The sequence below is a fragment of the Haliotis rubra genome, unplaced genomic scaffold, assembly GCF_003918875.1.
Source record: "Haliotis rubra isolate DU_JTF1 unplaced genomic scaffold, ASM391887v1 Scf122, whole genome shotgun sequence".
Classification (NCBI taxonomy): domain Eukaryota; kingdom Metazoa; phylum Mollusca; class Gastropoda; order Lepetellida; family Haliotidae; genus Haliotis; species Haliotis rubra.
Genome location: NW_025765137.1, coordinates 909,598 through 925,482, shown reverse-complemented (window position 1 = coordinate 925,482; position 15,885 = coordinate 909,598). Strand labels below are relative to the sequence as shown.

The window sequence follows — 15,885 nt, the reverse complement described above, 5'->3', positions numbered from 1 at the left end:
TCAGTAATTCATACTTTACATGATTTCCCGGTGTTTATTTCACCATGGAAACATGTTAGCATTAATGTAGAGGCAAAATTTAAAGGCACTGGGAGTAAAGATAGGGCTGTTTTGAGTGGAATAGATTGTTTTAGTGTCCAGAATCATGAACGTTGCTTCGTTTTTGTGGTCGAACAGTGGGAAAAGACCCTCACGGTGAGTCTTGCCATCAAGTAGTGGTTCCACAGCTTCTAAATTTGTTGGAACCGATGTAATTTGACAACAACGCTAAGTTTAAAAATCACCACTACCACAACAATAATGAAATTAATCTAAAGCTAATCCACTGAGGGTAACTGAAGTCAAATGATAGAGAATATCATGAAATTTGTTCACCGCTGGTTGCAGAAGGCGTCCTGAACCCCGTGTTCAAAATGCAACAGTGTAGCAGTATAGACCAATTCTTTCTGCATGTCCCCTTTTGAATAAAACGAGCCTAATTTTCCCTTTTTAAAAATCACCCTTTTTTTCAACTTATGGACTTTCAAACACTTTCGTTTTATTAACAACTGTCTCATTGCTGTTATAGATTTTATGATTTGACATTTAATGTAATCTCAACACTATTTTCAGCTTGTAGAATGCCTGTTGAATGGGGAGGTGTATCTTCACAAATACAGCAGAAAAAGAAGCTTTACATCCAGTAATAGTATTTCGACATGCCGGCCAGAAGTCTGTTGTTACAGCAGTGTCACTAATCAAGCATACTCCTTTGCTTTCGATATGTCTTCACCGCCTTGTAGAGTTGCAGTACTTGGACATGTAGGTACATATAGTACATTTAAGTGTCCCAGTCCAGTTAAAAGGCACCAAAATGTCTCACTACCAAATTCCATCCTCAGTCATCCTCATTATTATTAGAAATTTCTGACAGTGTCCCTTAGCTCCTCAGTGTGTAGTATTTCAGCTTCCCAGACATGAAATAAAGGGCTGTACATCAATCCAGAAGCTGCTTAGATGTAAATAATAACAACTGACCCTTGTGGAATGTAATATATGGGTCTGAATTACATTTTATTGGCATGAGTGTTAGATATCTTAAAATTATCTCCCTGTTTACCCCAAATACATTTTGTGTCTTTCTCTAACCCAGTAACCCATAAATTACTGCAGAGAAGCTCTGTTTTTAGCTGATATTGTCAAATACTGTTAATGTAATTAAAATATTCAGTTTAGGGCAGGGTAAATCCAATAAATTTCCAAAGTTATGTGGATTTTTTCACTTTGTTCCCTCTAAACTGTAGAAGCTATACATGAAGTTGGCAAAGTGTAACAGCCTCAAACAATACACAGTCAATAGTTTTGAATTTCTGGAAGTATTTCAAAGTCTTAGCTTGATGAATCAATGTGATTCAAAATTAAGTTCTTATCATGCTGTGGTCTAAAAAGTGATTTCATCTGTTGAAAGGGTCATTTGCCTTGATCGACTAACAGGCGGCAGAAGGTACTGTGGTCAGTGTTTCAGACTGCTAGGCATAGTCAAACCCTCACTCATTACATTCTGGCAAAAGTTCATCATCCAGCCTTACATATGTCAGGATGTTAAAGCTGCTGTAATGTTAAACCTGTCCAATTTCTGGCCTGAATTCAATGATTTTTTGTCGTTCAAAGATATAGTTTGGATTGATATGATCAAGGCAGTCCCAGTCATGCATGGAATTAACCCATGGCCCCCCTTTTTGTGAAATAAGAGTAAAACTCCATGGTATATGTATGATTTAAAACTTTCTCTATTAATGCAGAAGTGCATTTTGTATAGCTTTGGTGAAATAGACATGATATAACTCTTACAGCTCTGTCAGTGCAGCAAATCCATATATTCTTGTGCCATATAGATATGTTGGACAGGAAAAGTATTGAAGCTTCATGCAGTTTTATATATTTTCTGAGAAGTTGCATGTATACACAGTACATAAGTCACAGATTTGCCTAGGGCAAATGTTTCCTAAATTACTCCTACAGGTTATACTACACTAAATGAGAATCGCTTGCTCACTGAGCGAGATGCGTATGTAAACAAATGAAGAGATAAAGACATGGGACAGCTGTGATTGGATGAAATAGTGTAAGATGTTTATGTTTTTTTAAAAGCATGTCCAACCAGTAATTAAAACTGACCACAATTTTAAGTATTCAGTGCTGTGATTTTCATCACCATGACTTATGCTTATTGTGTGTACAGATATTTTCCAGTAGGTGACATTTGGTGCGGATCTGGGGTTGATGTGTTCCGCTTCCTGTGCTCGCAAAACGAGCCGGACAAGTTGGCCAGATAGTGTGTTTTTATGGTAGTTTAAAGGCCAGAGTGTACCCATGTGCACATGGAATGGCTGTTGATAGCCTGGATTATTTTTAAAAAAATATAAGGCTACTATAGAAGTCTATGGGAAAACATTTGGTGTTGTGTAACCATTAGTGCACTCCCGGCCTTTCAGCATTTAACATGTTTGTATTCTAATATTGTATTTCTGTATGTTTCAGATGCTCATGATCATCGTTCGTGTGATGTGGCATGAGTGTTGTAATACATGGATGGTTTATGGACTGCAATCAGGCCGTTTATAATGCGGTAATATGGTATTGTAAGCCGTTATAATACTGTAATACTGGAATGTATACCATATGTCGGCTGTCGAGTCTTTATAATACTGTAATACTGGAATGTATACCATATGTCGGCTCTCGAGCTGTTATAAAACGGGAATGTTGGAATGTATACCATATGTTGGCTGTCGAGCTGTTTTGATTTTGGAATGTCGAGCGGTTATACTACGGTAATATGAGAATTATGAATTGGTAGTTATGATATTGTCCATCGAATACCTCCTGTGTTTTGATGACAGAAATTGTCAGCATACTGTGTATTATGAACTGCGAGGAAATACTCCTTTTGTGAACAAACTAATAAAGCATTTATTGAGAAATGGAAGAATTTCTGTAATAGAACATTTAAGCATTTCAATAATGATACTATCAGGACCAGCTGCTTTTCCACATTTCAGTTGTGATATTGCATTTGTGATTTCATCATCCGATATAGGCGAGTCTAGTACAAGTTTATCTACTTCATCATAGTCCCCATTAAAATCATCCGAAATTTCTAAAATTTCTTGGTCGGAGTCAGACTGAGTCAGCTCTCTATGTTAAATATGCATTTATTCGTCGTAACGAGCACTTACAATTAATAATGCCCTAATGTATATCTCTACAACATGTATTCCAACTCTGTATATAACTCTCTTGTAATAGGGCCGCTGGCCTAAACTACAATAAACGATTGATTTGTCTTGTCTTGTCTTGCTTCTTCTGCACCTTATTTTCAGCCAATCACATTCCAGCTTTTTCGTAGATTTCCGCCACTTCCGGAGAGTTTTTCACCTCGACAGAAGCGTGGCACATCAGAAGGGGATCGGGAGTGGGCGATTTTCTGCGGGAACTGGTGAATATGGCGGTATTTCAGTTGAGGCGGTTACTTTGCACATAACTTGGGGGGTGGGTAGGTGGGGGTGTCATTCACATTGCACTTGCTTCTCCAGACGAATCATCATCACCTCCCTTGGCCGTAGGTTATGATCAGTCCCTACTGTGACGGTAATAGTTTGGCGGTATATGTTTGTAACATTTCCGGGCTTAATGATAATGATCAGTCCCTACTGTGACAGTAATAGTTTGGCGGTATATGTTTGTAACATTTCCGGTTTAATGATAATGATCAGTCCCTACTGTGACAGTAATAGTTTGGCGGTATTTGTTTGTAACATTTCCGGGTTTAATGATAATGATCAGTGTCTATGCATACAACTTCCAACAGTGTGGAGCTATGCTATACAAGCGAAAAGGTGCAGGAGGTGATATTTACATAATAAAATCTAATAAATAAACAATAAAATAATATACGCCTCTTCGGGAATGTTCAGTGAATTGACAAAAAGTACGTACGATCAAACCAAATGAACTTACCTCTGATCCGCTTACTGATAACACTATTTATGACCAACATTGCCACCTTAGCCAACCATATCGGGTTGATGACGTCTTTCCGTCCCACAATGCAGTTTTCTGAGCTTCCGGGGCGTCGTTGTAGTCTGTATCGGTAAATGACTCCATTGTTACCGTGACTGCAGTTACCAATAGCATGACCAACGACCGTCGAAGTTTCATGTGAATAAAATAACAGTAACATAGATTCAAGAATTCTCAATTGCTTTTCAAATGGTCTATAGTTTGTTTTCAGATTTGATCAACATGAATAATAATATTCCTAACCCCTTGTAACATATAAACATGTTACCATTTAGGACACACCCACAGGGTTTTCTTTGGTTGGCATGGTTTTCAAACCCTGCAATTTGTTGTTCACCAAGGAGTGTTTTATAGTTGTTTTACAAGTGGAAACCAGTTCATTAAGGTTGAGGTCAGGCACTTTTCAGTCGTTACCGAATGTGTCATTTACACTCAATTAAAACCTGTTTTTAACCTAATAGTATTTAACGTTCATAAACTGTCACAAGTTAAAGTACAATTACTGGATTATTTCACTCTGTGCATTTATACTCTGTATATTTATTCTTGTTGCAGTTTGTAAAACTAACAACACTATTAAGTATAATTATATTTAATGGTTTTGGGTCGTTGATTTATCCAAAGTTTTACTTTATGTGTAATGGTATCTGGGTTGGTGTGGTTTCTGTTTCACGGACAATAAACACGACAAAAGGTTTCACAGTGATCTCAGCGCTGAGTTGGTCTTTGGTTAGTCATAATGAATGGGTGTTACATCAATATTTAAGCACGAAGATCCCTTTATTGAACATGACCCAGAAAGTGTGTACCTTGTCAATACCAAAGAATGTACCTTCTCAGTACCAAACAGATACCTGGTCAATACCGCAGCGAGTAACCAATCAATAGAACAGTGAGCAGTTAGTCAAAACCACCACTAGTCAATACCGCAGCGAGAATCGAGTCAGTACCGCGGCGAGTATCGAGTAAGTACCGCAGCGAGTATCGTGTCAATACCGCAGCGAGAATCGAGTCAGTACCGCGGCGAGTATCGAGTCAGTACCGCAGCGAGTATCGTGTCAATACCGCAGCGAGTATCGAGTCAGTACCGCAGCGAGTATCGAGTCAATGCCACAGCGAGCACCTTGCCAATACCATAGCCGGCAATCTTCCACACATTTACCCCATATAGTAATTTCAGTCTGTGACTTTAGAACTATACGTGTCCATCACTCACTACCTTATAAATCAGCCGGTGAAAACAATATGCGTCATTACGTATCAAACTATCGAAACAAACTATAGGTCAGTTGACTTGTGGGTCTCGCACCGATATTTTCACTAGACAATAGCACTTCTATTTCACCAATTGTTACTTCAAAGAATTTTTTTTTTATTATATTATCGGCAATTGTCAACCATGTATATCGGCAGTCCCGCACTTCTTCAGCAAAGTGGCATTCCGAGTTTGCGTTTTCACAACGTATTACGAATTCTTTTTACGCAGATCACGTGGCCACATGTTCTTATTGTTACGAGATAGTTGACTGAAAATACATTTCAGAGAAAACATCGACCACATGCGACTTACAACTATCACCACATTATAATTCCAGTTTAAACAAGTGTGTCTGATGAGACATTGTTATTGAGATTGATTGTGTTGATTTTATCATGATCATTTGTTATATCGCACCCATAGTCCGTTAGTGTTAGTTGTACAAGGTATTTAATCGCATCGATGCAGGTGCCAGCTGGGTGGTCCGAACGTGTGGCGTGTGGTTAGGCTATGGAGGCTACCGTGTGATGTTGCTGAAGTGTGGTATACACTGACCCTGGAACGATCCTGGGTAGAGCAACTTCATTGTTCGTAGTCCGTAATTGGGTACGGAGTGACGAGTTGAGCGGTATCGTAGTGAATACGAATGACTCACCCACATGATCCCTTGACCACCTTTTGCGGTCGATGGCAATCTTAGTATAGATGTACGAAAGCGTAGGGCTGCGCAATATAACCGGTTTACCGGTATTAACCGATTCAGACATGAACAATTTACGTATTGCGATACGCTGATAGAAAACCGGTATTTTGACTTGTATTCGGAAAACTTCGTAACACTCGGAAACCTTGATGATTGTGGTAATGGTGGTGGGAATGATCGTGGTGAAAATTACATTTAAATATTATCTATATTCTTATTTTGTCATGATTAAAAGTTTTTATTAAAGCTTAATGAAGCATAATGATTTTGTTGTGTTTTTGCTTTATAAATATAGCGTTAACTTGATCATTAGTAGTTTATTGTTTAAAAATACATCGCAATATCAGCTTTCGCATCGCAATATATCGCAATATGAAAATTCTCTGCAATACCCACCCCTACTAGTTTGATATCTTGAATTTACTGCTTAAAGAGAGTTTTCTTGTTATTACAAACCTTTGTGCATATATGTCGACATTCATTGTTCAGATGTCGTCAATACATTTACGTAGCTTTGATTATCTCCGTATTTGCTCAGCTCCATAGCCATGTTTCACCAAAATATTAAAAATAATTCTTTTGCGTTAAACCGATTGTTCAGCTCACACCTATTTGCCTAACTCTTTCGTATATAAGTAATGCTTTGTGTGTTTTAAATGCACACGAACACGCACGCACATGCACGCACACACAATAAATATGCCAAGCTCACACTATGGGCATTGCTTCCGGAATGTGATATAGAATACCGCGATTAATGCTTGCGTGTCATTGGACGTTAACAGTTACTGAAAGGCTCAACAATGTCCCGGTTTACAGAAAGAAAAGAAAATGACTTTGAAGACAGTCGCAACTGGTATGCATGTATTATCAAAGAATCCATGCCCAGTTAAAATTAAATTATTTGGGTTTATTGTTATTATTTACGACGTTTGGGTACAAATTCACAATTTACATTTGAGTGAAAACCCAAATGCCACAACAAAGGATGTGAGTTTGCAATTTATGGTGGAATTTGAATCTCTCAATTTAAGTGTCAGTTTCAATATCATCTTGGATATGTTTGTTTCCAAGCCGTGCTTTATAAATATTACCTTGTGATGGTTATCATACGGCTTAAAACAGCATTATGTTTTCCAAGTATCCAAATATTATTTTTATATTATAAAGTTCGAATTGTGTAGATGTATAGTTAATAACTATAACATGGAATTCCGTCCATCCCTCCGTTCCCAGACAATTGTGTTCAACTAATATCGTGCAAAGTATTGGTCAACTTTGAAAAGCAGCTGCTTTGCCTAAAGGAGAGGTGCAGCGCAAATTATAATGGTGATATTTTATTTTTTCCAAGAAATACAGCAATCTAAACATTTGAGGTAAGAAACGTTTGTTCAACCAATAACTTGAAAACTTGAAAGGCTGGTCGACTAAGACATTACGGAAAATTCATTTTGAATGGACAGTTGCTTGAAATTGTTGCATCATATAAATACTTTGGTGTTCACTTCTCTTCCTCTGGATCATGGCATATTATACAGAAAACCTTGGCTGACCAAGCATAGAAGGTATTGAATATTCTCAAATAATCAGATTCGATTATTTACAGACCGACGCCATATAGCTGGAATATTGCTGAGTGCGACGTAAAACTAAACTCACTCACTCACAAGTATTATTGAGGGAAATACGTCAGTTGATTTTAGAGAAGCGTGGTGTGAAATAGTGCCATGTTGGTGACTTTTAGGGATGTCGTACCCTTGAAAAATATCAAACTCTGGTGGCAGCATACACTTTTGCTGCTTCAGTTTGTGGTATGGGGATCAACCACCCAAAGGCCATCGCCGAGTAGCAGGCAAGTTGAAAATGTACATATGAAATAATGAATTGAAGGATGTGTATACTTTTATACTATTGCAATGGGAAGCTTTTATATTTGTCAGTTTATTTGTCTGAAATATCAAAGGAAAAATTAGAACAATGAATTAGATTTTAATATTTATTTATCCATGAAATGATTATACATTGTTTGAAAGTAATTTCGAATATCACAATGAAATATTTATTTATTTGTTAAAATTTGAAATGAAATTCAAATTAATATATAGATACTTAGGACTACTTATATTTATGAAAATATATTTCTTGTAGCCATCTTATGATACTGTTGTGCAGTTCAAAACGTCTATTTGGTCTTTGTATGGGCCTGAATGCTTACCAAACTTGCGACTTCATAAGAGCTTGAAAGGCATTTTGTCTTCGGCAAATGCGTTCCTTGCACCTTGTCATCGCTGAATTGTAAGCGGTAAACCATGTATTTACCAAATTCCCAGGTGTCATTCAACTTTACGGTCCTTGGAACTGACTGGAATGGACCAGATTGTTTATCTCCAACTGAAACCGCCACCACGCAGTCATCATACTCAGCTGGTAAAACAAATTTGTCACAGGTAGAAAAATGCCCTTTCCTCAGTGACTCGTATAAATCAAGTAGCGATACGTCTAGACTACATTCCACAAAGCCAAACGACCTTATGATCTTACCCTACACTCTATTTGAACTGAAACGAGTAGCATTTTGGTTTTCCCTGCTGCACGTTTTCCCCAGTTACGACAGACAGACAGACAGATAATTAAAAGTTTAATTCGGTGTTCTGGCAACAGGGTCCATTAAAACCTTGTCCATCATAATGGTTTGCTAAGTTGCTAAACTTTTATAAAGTAGTAAAGCTGCCACATGCTTTAATATAATCAAGAATGACATTCTGAACTTCATGGTCAACGATATTCCTTGAGCCCAATTGTCCAGTCAATGAGATGTCAATATTGTGAGATGTAAGAGATTCCACCATCTCCTTACGTTGATTTAAATATTTTTGGCAATGCAGTTAATAATGAGCCACATTATCTAGCTTATTACACACTGTGCAATTTACAGAAATATCTTTATTAATAATATTTAGATATGCAACAAGACCGCAATGCCCAAGTCGAAATCTGGTTAAAGAACCTCTTCTCTACGGTTGCTTCTTGATAATTTGGATTTAGTTACAAAACGCTCGATGCCATACAGATGGCGTCCCTTTAAGGATGAGGTCCATCACTGTTGCCATTTCGTTTGAGCATGGATCTTGCTGACGGTGCATAATTCTGCAGGAGAGGGCAATATTGTCTCATCCTGTTCTGATCCACCAAAGTCTAATGCAGCTTTTGCCGATTTATCAGCTTTTTCATTTCAATATAGTCCAACATGAGCAGGTATCCATGAAAATTCTACATTTAAAAGATCTTTACTTAATTCATTAAAGTGTCGAGTATAATAATATGCTAATAATATGCTGAGGAGAAACCTGTCTGAACATGACCGCCGATACAGGTCTTAAGAATGACACCAAGCTTCAATGACTGCTGCAGCTAATCGTACAAACTCCCTTTGCCCATTTATAATCCGGACAAATACGCTTGACGCGCTGGGTTGAAACTGACGCGGGTAGAAACCAGAAACAAGACATATTTTTTTTAGGCCTTATGATAAAGTATATGATTATCGGTATTGTCTTGCTGTGAAAGGTATAGATAGCTGGTGAAATCGCTTTTGTATAGTCATGGTTTTTGCAAGGTGTGGGCAAATCAAAGTGTTGGAAATATCTCTACTTTCATATCATTATTTAAGCAAAGGTGGACTGACATAGATAACCAGTTGTCGTCATCTGGTATTATGCTTGTTTCAAATCGGGATTTCTATCGTTGGCTCAAAGAAGGTGTAGCTTTTGAATACTATATCTATAGTGTCAGTGTAAAACAGTTTCGCATTTTCTAAAGTAGATTTCGTTGCTCAAGTCACAATTTGATGATAAATACTGGAGACATCTAGGTGTTATAAGAGAGGATCGCCTTTACCCGCTTTGTATCAAACTGATACCCGGCTCGTTACGGGATAAATTTCAATCCTATAACATAGAATGTAGAATTCCTTAATTCAATGATCAGTCAAGGAAATGTTTTAATATTTATTGTGAGGTCAAGTGATTCATACAAAGATACATATACATAAAATATCTTCAAACAATAAGCTTATATACACATTTCGATGGAGGAAATTAGCATCTCAAATGGTAGAGCTTGCATGCATAACAATTAAAATATTTCTTCTTTCAACATCATATAATAATCATTCTGGAACCATTCATACAAAACATTTTAACATCTCAAGTATACCTCAGCTGTCGTCATATAAACCATATATGAATGATATTTGCCATTGAACAATCATATATATTAGTTCACTGTCAGCATATCAATGATGTAAAGTACATCTAATGTGTCCATACATGAGTGCGGGCCGGTGGGGTGGCCTAGTGGTTAAAGTGTTCGCTCGTCACGCCAAAGATCCGGGTTCGATTCCCCACATGGGCACATTGTGTGAAGCCGATTTCTGGTTTCCCCGCCGTTATATTGCTGGAATATTGCTTAAATCGACGTAAAACCAAACTCACTCACTCACTCATACATGAGTGCAATATAAGCACAACTAATATATGACAAGCACATCCAAGTCACTTACATATTCAATAACGGCTGAGATATTATGCCTGACAATGTTCATGCAAGTACACTGTAGACAAGACATTGCCACTTTCTATTCATTAATAATACATTTCAGTCATGAAATTAACTGACATAATTTATAGAGTTTTACAAAAGAACTTGCCTTTAAAATTGAATGTAGAATTCCTTAAGTCAATGATCGTTCAAAGAGATGTTTCAATATTTATTGGGAGGTCAAGTGTGTTGAGAGGAAATCAATGACCTCTTTTAACAGTCGAAACATCACTGATCAATATTGGAATTCTTTTGCGATTGGCCAAAACATAAAATATGTCTTTCAATTACGATTTTGGTAGATATCATTTTACTCTATTTTACTATTTCCAATATATTTGTAGGGTTCACAGGGTCAGAGCCACTATCAGAGAGAGGGCAGAGACATGGGAGGAATCGGCCCAGCAGATCCTGACAGCAGCTGCTATCACCATCTCAGAGGGAGCCAGTGCCAGGAAGGCGCCTGTCCCAGATCGACTCCGGAACGTGCGACGCCAGAGATGAAGGGTTGACGGTGCGCTACCCGAGCCAGAGATCCCAGCAGCAATGCCGATACCTGAATAGTATAAGACAACAGGAGGTGGTAAGCAGTTTCTTCAGTACGATGGCGGCGTGGTAAGGGCCCCAACCTAATCCTCATCTTTCTGACGACAAAGGAATCTCGACCTCCTCGCACGTTCCCATCACTGGTTTGTTGATGGAACATTCAAAACGGTCCCTAAACTCTATTACCAGCTTTTCACTCTTCCATTGTTTGACCAGCAATGTTGTGGTTTCCTTGCGTGTATGCTCTCACACCCAACAAAGAGGAGACGACATACAGGAGGACTGTGCCCCCAGACTGATACTGATGCTAGACTTCAGAAAGCCATATGTTGTGTCGCTGCCCTCTGAATTTCCAGGAATCGAGGTAAAGGGATGTTTTACCACCGGGTCCAGAGTGCAGGACTTCAGGCAGAATATGCAGCATTGTACATTGACTTGTCAGCCAACCTGTACCCTCTGTCACTTTCATTAATTACTGCATATGACATTTATAGCCTTAATTGGTCAACCCTTGCTGTGTCTGCCATTACATCAACTGGTCCAAGTAAGTGCTTTTTGATTGTTTACTCCGTCCATCATCTCTTCGTCTGTTCATTGTTGTCTATAATTATATATATGTTCATATCTATATTGTCACCAGTCCGGTATTCCGACTGTCTGTGTAGGGACGACCGTCAGCAGGATAATGCCGTTGGTAGTTGCTGTTGTTTACACCAGTGGCCTAAAGCCGAGATACAACTGTGTATCATCCACATATAAGTGAAAGGATAGGTCATGTCTTCTGGCTATTTCTTCAAGAGGAAGAGTATAGATTGTGAACAATACGGGCCCTAGGACTGATCCCTGAGGAACTCCATATTTAAGGTGATGCTTACTTGATGCTGAGCCATTGTTTGGCACTGGTCAGTTAAGTACGCCTTGAACCATGATAGAGCGTTACCTTTGATTCCAATGACGTTTTCAAGAAGGGCAAGGGTAATTACATGGTCAATGGTATCAAAATCTGCTGATAGGTCCAGCAGGACCAGCACAGCAGCACCCTTAGTATCAACTTCAGTAAGAAGGCTATACACGTTATTACTCAAAGGAACCACCAACGGTGGTACATGAGTTACATTTTACACATAGTTACATAGAAATTACAGCAAGATGGCATACACAACATTCAGAAATCCTGACAAGTTTTTTCAGGACATGTATCTTATTATTCCCAACAAGTTGCTTATATTTTGACATGTTAGGCCATTTATAATAATAATCACTGATAAAAGAAGAACGTTCATTCGCCAATGCTTCTACATCTAAGTAAATAGTGGAATTTGTCGCCAATTTGTTGAGAGTTACACAAAATCTCTCTACACGAGGTTTGTTCGACCAATGACCCTGTTCTATAGGCAATTTGTGATTACTTGTTCTAAAATATAGTAAAGGTTTATAAATGTTATCTGTGATTAATAAATACTTTTCAAAACATGGTGAATCTTTATTAATGGAATAATAGAAACCTTTTGGGAAGCCCGAATGACACTTTGGTTAGATTTTTCGAAGTTTTCTTAGCGCTAAGATAGTCGTAAGTGCCATACATTAACATTAACTTACGACTCTCTTAGCACTAAGAGAGCTTCGAAAATCTAGGCCCTGGACTGCAAAAACTGGTCCTTTAAAATTAGAACCACTGTTGCAGTTAACCATTCTGTTCACAATAGATGTGGACGTTCAAAACAATGCAAGTTCTTAAATATCTTTGATGTAATTTAACCAAGGATAAGAATAGCTATGTGTTCCGTTTACTGATCATATAATTTAGCATAAATGAGGCAAGTGTATTGGTAGGATTAGGACATGATAACTCGCACCAGTATGCTATAGCACGTTTATCTATTTGTATGCGTAACGGTTCTCTCTCAAATTCACCGTAAACCATATAGTTGGGTGTTGACATCCTCAGACCTGCTGCAAACTTTAGAAATTTCATGTGTACACGTTCAATTAAATTAGTGTTCTCAAAACCCAAGATTTCACAGCCGTAAAGTAAGACCTCAAGAACAACTTTATCGAAAAAAGAGATAAAACAATCCAAAGGTAAATGTAAATTTCTCGCTATTTTTGATAATGACATTGAGGCTTTATTACCAATATCTGCAGCATGTTTGATAGCGGTAATCATTCTTCCGTTTCTATGAAATGTTATTCAGAGGTACTTAAAGGTATCAAGGTGTTTCCAGGTGGCAATGATTATCGAAGAATCTGTTTTTATTTTTGTCCGCTGAACCCGATCCAAATATAAGTATTTTAGTTTTATCTGAGTTAATTTCAAGTTTCCAGAAATCACAATAACGTGAAAACCAATAAAGTGCCGTCTGCAGATGGTAGTTACTTTCGGCTAAAAGTACAGTGTCATCAGCATATAGCAACACTAAACGTTTAAGGTAGATGGTCAAGTGATCATTATTGTATTCTTGCTTCAGACCATCACACCGATTACAAGTTAGATATTCTTCAAGACCGTAAACATACAATGAGAAAAGAAGAGGAGATAGGTTTCCTCCTTGACGGACCCCCGACAGACATGGAAAGAAGCTTGATTTCATAATAACACAGGATTTAATGTCATTGTACATATTTCGGGTAATATTTGTTTTTTTTACTTTTTACCTCACAACGTAATAGTTTTGTCCAAAGTCCAGCCCGCCGCACCTTGTCAAAAGCCTTAGAGAAATCGATGAAGGCACAATATAACGTCTTGTGTCTATTTTGCAACGAAGTATTAAGACTCTGTATAATAAAAACATTATCTGCTGTTGAAAATCCTTTGCGAAAGCCCGATTGCGAATGGGAAATGATTTCAAAGTTTTCACAGAATTTGGTCAGTCGTTCATTGAGAATGGAAGTAAATAGTTTGCCGAAACAACTAAGTATTGAAATTGGACAGTATGAATTAGGATCAACGGTGTTTCCCTTTTTTTATAAATTGGCTTAATAATACCTGTAAGCCATGCCTCGGGTAAAATACCAGTATTTAGTATCAAATTGAAATAGTCAGTATATACAGCTAATAATGTAGGCGATGATGCAATCAGGTATTCATTCGTATCACATCTAAGCCAGGTGTTTTGTTTTTCTTGAGTTTGTTTAAAGCCGACAGTAGTTCATTCTCTGTAATAACTCCATTTAAAAAAAACGAGATAAAGTCATAGCAATGAATTTCAGTTGATATTAATTTACCCACGACAAATGGAGTCTCAATAAAACACCAGAAATTAAGAACCAATTATACAAGGACAAATCATTATATTCTGGGGTATCATCAATATCAAATTCACCATTCATATACTCTCCCAAAAAAGAAACGCATCATGAAAATAGCAATTTCAGGTAGCAATGAATTAAAACGTGATTCAGTTTACAAAATGTTTTGCTCTGTTTATGAATCCTATGGTGTTTATGTTTTGAAACATCACAACAAAACGCACCATCTGTAAATACCCGTATTTAAAAGCATGACTTTTAATTTCGGCGTGTAGTGTCACAGAACACACAATTCGCATGCACTGCACGTTTCAACAGATAGTCTCAATGATGGGTATAAAAGGTTGATCGCTGTCTGTCGATTATTCACTGTATTTGGAATATTGTCGTCGAACGCAAAATGCCACGTCTAAGTGAAGCTAACCGTCATATCGCCATTGGTTTGCTTGAAGCTGGCAAGTCTCATCGTGCAGTTGCCCGACGCATGAATGTTCACCAAAGCACCATTTCACGGCTCTGGGAGAGATATCCCCGACAGAATGCGGTAGCAGATGCCCCTTGTAGTGGGCGACCTCGTGCGACCACTGCGGCGCAGGATCGCTACATCCGGGTACATCACCTGCGTCATCGAACAGCTACGGCGACCAGTACCGCTCGACAAATACCCGGATTGAAGAGGCTTTCTGCACAGACCGTCAGGAACAGGTTGAGAGAGGCTGGTTAACGTGCCAGAAGACCTTATTTTGGCCCTGTGCTTCGACAAGAACATCGTCGACATCGAGTTCAAAGGTACACCAACGTTCAGGCCTGGAACCTACCGAATTGACGTAGAATCTGGTTCAGTGATGAATCACGATTTCTACTGGAACGACGCGATGGAAGAATGCTGGTGTACAGACGTCGACGTGACCGTTTCGCCGACGCTTGCGTTCCCCAGGTGGACAGGTTCGGCCGGGGCAGTGTTATGATGTGGGGACCAATCACCTGCCGTAGGAGAAGTGATTTGGTGATGATCCAGGGCAACCTGACAGCTCAACGGTACTGTGACGAAATCCTACGCCCACGCCTCCTTCCAATCATTGATCGCCAGAGGGAGTTGTTTCAACAGGACAATGCCAGGCCCCACACAGCACGTCACACTAGAGACTTCCTCCAGAACCACAACATCAATGTGCTCCCCTGGCCCTCAAGATCACCAGACTTAAACCCAATCGAACATCTTTGGGATGCCCTGGACAGACGGGTGCGACGCCGTAACCCTTAGCCCCAGAAACTTCAGCAACTCGCACAGGCACTACAGTCAGAGTAGGCTGCAATTGGGCAGCACGAGATTCTGAGACTTTTTCGTTCGATGCCGAGGCGATGTCGTGCAATTCTGGATGCCCACGGTGGTCACAGGAGGTATTGACACTCAAAATGACTTTCCTCGAGTTGGTGCCAAAGACGGATAAGTCGGCATTCCCAGTGT

At 38.7% G+C, this 15,885-nt stretch overlaps 1 long non-coding RNA gene across 1 annotated transcript; it reads left to right on the top strand.

Annotated features, from left to right (window-relative positions):
- The first annotated feature begins 589 nt into the window (after positions 1 to 589).
- LOC124265911 lies at positions 590 to 7,760 on the top strand. The gene is made up of 3 exons (XR_006895582.1): positions 590 to 805; positions 3,090 to 3,094; positions 7,747 to 7,760. It is a non-coding gene; the product is annotated as an uncharacterized LOC124265911 (long non-coding RNA).
- Positions 7,761 to 15,885: the final 8,125 nt, after the last annotated feature.